The sequence below is a fragment of the Mus pahari genome, chromosome 1, assembly GCF_900095145.1.
Source record: "Mus pahari chromosome 1, PAHARI_EIJ_v1.1, whole genome shotgun sequence".
In the NCBI taxonomy this organism is placed as follows: domain Eukaryota; kingdom Metazoa; phylum Chordata; class Mammalia; order Rodentia; family Muridae; genus Mus; species Mus pahari.
Window position 1 is genome coordinate 88981837 of NC_034590.1, and position 5692 is coordinate 88987528.

The window sequence follows — 5692 nt, forward strand, 5'->3', positions numbered from 1 at the left end:
GATGGTTTTAGCTCCCTTGTCAAAAATCAAGTGACCATAGGTGTGTGGATTCATTTCTGGATCTTCAATTCTATTCCATTGATCTACTTGTCTGTCGCTTGTACCAGGAATCTTACCAATTGTATAGCTTCTTTAGGGACAGAAAGACCTGGGGCTGACATGTTTATGATTTGGCTGTAGGATTACTTGAGATACTTAAGTGAGTTAAAAAGAGTTGTCTTCTAGACAACTTCTAGAGATTTAACCACTATTGTAGTGGAATAGCAGATCTACACAGAGACCCATATCCATAACTTCTAGGATCTGCCTTCTCACTCTCTACTGGCCTTCTGCCAAATGCATGTTTTGACTTTCCCTACACACCAGAAAAACACAAAGAATACTAGAACAAAGATTCAGAAGACCTAAGCCAGCTGTTGTGGTTTCTATATGTCATCCCAGCATTTGGGAAGTGAAGGCAGGAGGAAAAGGAGTTCAAAGTCATTTTCCACTATGGTGGTATGGTGGGTTCAATGTTCTTGGCCTAGGGAATAGCACTATTAGGAGGTATGGCCCTGTGAGAGGAGGTGTGGCCTTGTTGGAGGAAGTGTGTCACTGTGGGGATGGGTAATGATACCCTCCTTCTGACCACATGGGAGCCAGTCTTCTCCTAATGGCCTTAAGATGCAGATGTAGAACTCTCAGCTCCTTGTGCACCAGGCTTGCTTAGATGCTACCACCTTGATGATAATGGACTGAACCTCTGGACCTGAAAGTCAGCACCAATTAAATGTTGTCCTTATAAGAGTTGCCTTGGTCATGGTGTCTGTTCACAGCCGTAAAACTCTAACTAAGACAAGTGGTATGGATCTTGAGAAAATCCAACCCACCCTCTTTTCTAGCTTTGCGCTTCTCCCCAGCAGAAAGGGGATATTGGACTATAGTGTCCCTAAGATCCTTCTAGACTCAGAGATCTCGTTATGGTAGCTTCTGCATTAGTGGAAAAATTTCTTGATTTCCAACTATTGGTTTTTCTGCATAGATTCCGAGGAATACATGCACCTGGAAAGCATGCATCCTGCTTCTCTAATGAAAGCTATGCAGGATGAGACCTGCGGCCAGCAGATGCACAGATGCCCAGGGCCCTTTGGCTTCAGATTCCCTGCATATATTTTTGAAAACTTGCAGGTGCATAAGCCAAAGACTGTCTGTGAAGCAGCTACAAATTTATTCCACACTGGTAAGGTGAAGAAAACTTTACATTTATTTTTCTAAATGAAATTAAGCCTGGCTGTGAGTCCCTGACCCACATGACTGATGAAGTGTATCATTTCTGTCCTATCTCAAATCACAGATCTTACTTTGGTGCCAGGAAGTGGGGTAGTTTTCAGCTGTTTGTTTTGGGAGGCATTCCCTCCAGTGGCAGAGCCAAACTATGGCTTAGATGCAGAGATCTCAGCTTGCAGCACGGTGGTCTGTGATGAACTCCCCTTGGTGTTCAGGCATCAGCACATGAGAACTTACTGCCTTTGCTGCACTGCAGGGCAGAAAACTACAGGCTTCCTGCACTACAGACTCCAACTCTCCATCCTGTCATCTCCTGGCAGCACTAGTCTCTCTCTCTCTCTCTCTCTCTCTCTCTCACACACACACACACACACACACACATACACACACACATACACACNAGTCTCTCTCTCTCTCTCTCTCTCTCTCTCTCACACACACACACACACACACACACATACACACACACATACACACACACATATACACACATACACACACATACACACACATACACACACACATACACACCATACACATACACATACACACACACGTACACACACACATACACACACATACACACACACATACACACACAAACACACACACACAAACACACACACATACACACACATACACACACACACACACACACACATACTCACACACCAGTCCAACCCAGGAAGTCCAGTTGGAGTCCATGGTCAGTCTCACTGCCGACTACGGGACTGGGTAAGTGCTTCGTTCAGGAGAGTTTTCAAATTAACAACAACAACAACACCTGTGTCTATGATCTGTGACCAAGAGATTGATCTTGACCATCCATTGACACTGTACAAGAGAGATGCAATGTGACCATTTATGGAATTTAAAGCATTCTAACAGCCACGTTAAAAACAGTAAAATGAAATTTGTTAATAGACTTTTATTTAACTGAATATGTTCAAATTATTCATTAGAGTTTGAATGTTAAAGCCCCCCCCCCCCAGACTCACATGTTTGAATACCATCTCAGTGAATGGTTGGCTTTGGGAGGCTGTAGGTCAGAAGGCATGGCTGGTGCAAGTGAGTCACTTGGGGATGAGCCCTTGATATCTATACCTAAAGCTTTGCTTCTGAGCTGAGCTTCATATTTCCCTGGCAGCCTCCATGCCTATAGCATTATGGACTGTGCATTCAAAACTGTGAGCCAAAATAAACCTCTCCTCCCTTAAGATCATTCTGTAAAGTATTTTGTCACATGTAAGGTAAGTAACCAATACCACTTCAACAGGCAACCAACATAATGTTATCTATGAGATGCTTTATGGCCAACTTTGGTACTGATTAGCGTGTATTAGATGTTCTACACAGATGAACAATGCATCAGGAACATGATAGACACAAAGAATTTGTAGTTACCATATAGGACAGTGAACTGTAATAATAATAAGGAAAAGCTGAAAATGTGACTGGGTAGTTAGCTCAGTTGGCTTACCAGCACAAGCACCTGTGTTTAATAACTAGAACCTACTTAAGAATGCTAGGCATGGTGGTCATGAGCTTGTAACGCAAGTGCTGAGGATGTAGAGACAAGAGGCTACCTGGGGCTCTCAAGCCAGGTAGTCAAGCCTGGTCAGTGAGTTTCAGGCCAGTGAGAGACCCAATCTCAAAGGAGATGCATGGCATTCTGAAGGATGGCACCCAAGTTTGTCATGAACACACACTTAAATATACCTCAACAAGAACAGCTGTACACACACACACACACACACACACACACACAAAGATAGGAGTTGGAAGGAAAGAGGAAAATTACCCTTTCACCCTTTTTACCTTTGTCAAGAAAGAAGACAGAAATGAGTATCTCAAGCAGGTTACATAGAAGAGGAGTAACCCAAAATGGTTTAAGCAAATTACGAAACTCCTTGGAAAGATATGCAGGAATCTCTTGTGACCCCCAGGGTGAAAAATGTACCCTACTTGGGCAGTCAAGTCAACATGAGAAATGCTATTTTAGTGTCTGTACCTTGTTTGGGGGTGTGTGAGTTTCTCATCTTTGCTTGGTCTATCTTTCTTCCTGTATAAGGCCTGCCTTTCTTCCTCAGAATTATCTTTTACCAGTTTCTATCTTCAAAGGACAGGCACTGGTTTAAGTGAGTCTCCTCTGTTCCCAACTTGTATTTTTACAAATATTGTACAAATACAAAGCTTAACACTACCCAACCCAACCTCCCAACAAGTACTGATTCTAAACTTGTAAGTTTAATTGGCTTATTATAGCCCATACCTTGGTGTTCCCTGGGCAGCCGTGGTTCCTACTCAATTATACATCTCCAGATATTGGAGTAGCCAATTATATTGGAGGGAGCCCTAGACTGTCAGATATGATGGGGAGGAAGTTCTTGTAGAAATGGCAAGTGTTCACAAACATCTACTTCATGAGGTAGTAGGGAAAGGTTGAAACATTTAAATGATTGCAGGTGCTATTTTTCTATCTGATAAAAAGTCCAGGGGAACAGAATGAACTTCAGACTTTTCTGATGGAGAAAAAAAAAAAAAAACGTGACATAAGTTACCTATGTTGGTTGTAGCATCATTTTCAGGGGTCGAAATGTGGCAGCAATTTCAGGTCCAGCCACTGAAGAATGAGTAAAGAAAAGGCATGGCACTGTGCACACATGCAAGATAATGTAATTCAGTCTTTAGTAGGAGACAATCTGACAGCTGTTCCAATCCGTAGGAGTCTCCAGGATGTTGTATTAGATGACACAATCTACACCAAAAGAGCCGCGGGTGAGGTGTGATTCCTGTCCCATGAGTTGTCAAACTCATGGAGACAGAATGGAGGTTTCTAGGGCCTGGGAGAGGGAAGTAGGGGGTGTTTGGTGGGAACAAAGCTTCCATTTGAGGTGACAGGAAAGTTCTGGAGATGGATGGTGGGAAAAATTGAGTCACCATGGATGTAAGAAATGTACCCTTAGAAATGGCCGGGATAACAAATTTTATGTCATGTGTATTTTACCATAATTTAAAAAAATGTCAGCTTGCCTCCTAGGCTGACTCTAAAGACATGGTCATTGGCTGTGAGAATGAGGAAAGGTCACATCCATTCCTCCTGGGACTTCATCCATTCTTACAGAAGGGGGTATCCCACAGTGCATGGAAGGTCAGTAAATATTTGTTGCTCATGTTAAATTATATAAGGTTGCTTTTCTTTCCTTTCTTTTTTCTTTTCTTTTTTTGTTTTTTGTTTGTTTTTGGTCCGCTTCAAAGATGTATTTCTAAAGCAGCAGGAAGTGCTGGTGATAACTGCATTTGATAGCTTAGATGTGCTCAGAATAGCTGTTCCTGGAAGGAGAAAAATACAGTAGCATAAATCCTTGCAGGGTCCCCTGCCCCAGACCCACGTTGTTCTCATAGGGATTCTGGATAATGAAGAAAGATGGGAGAGCAGAATCGAAGCAGGGGGAGGGGAGACGCAGGAAGCTCGTGAAGGCTTGATTTATGAGCAAGTTTTAGGGAGTGTGGAGTGAGGAGAGAGAAGGGCTGAGGAAAGGACTTATGCAGGAGGCAGGTCTTTCTTGCTCGTCATTTTCTGCAGAGAGTGCAGCAAATATGTAAATTGCCTTTCTCATGACTGTTCATGCAAGTGTCAGAAGGAGGTGTGGTAAGGCAGGGTGACAAGGCTGTATATGGGTCACATTTGCATCTCCAGGGTCCAGAGCCCAGTTCGGGCCATGGTTACCGCTGGGTCAGTTGCATGCAGTGGCAGGTGTAGTCCAAGGCACTGCCCAGATGGTGGCATCTTCCTCAGCTTGCTTCTCTCCCAAGACCCCTGCTTAGCGCTGTGCAAAAAGTCATTCTAGGGTGATTGGCTGAAAAAGGCGAGGCACTCCCCTCCATGAGGAGCAATTACCACTTTATGTTGTTCTGGAGCTCAGCAAGGCAGATGAAGCAACAAAAGACAGCGGAGTGACAGAAGTTATATTAAGAATTGCTGTGTATCACTTCATTTAGTGCAGGGGGAAGTTAAAACGTTCATTTGGCCTGAAAGCAAATAACTTAAGTCATTCAAAGTCAGTCTTGTTAGACCATAAAGCCACTGGCAATATTTCATATAAAAGACTCGACAGAAAAATAAATTATATTTATTGAATTGAACTTCACATAATAATCCTACCACCTACTCGTTTTTCTTGACTTTCTATGGCCCATGAATTTTGATGAATTATGAAAAGTTCTATGGAAACATAATCACTTAAATACAAAGCTATCCAGGTAATAACACAAGCACCTTTTTGCCAAAGAAAAACTCATTTGCTGTATAGCCTGATCTATGTTTATTCTCTTGCTGTTCTGATCACTAGCCTCCCAACTAATGTTCAGAATAGTAGCTCCTCCTTCTCCTCCCCTCCCCTCCCCTCCCCTCCCCTCCCCTCCC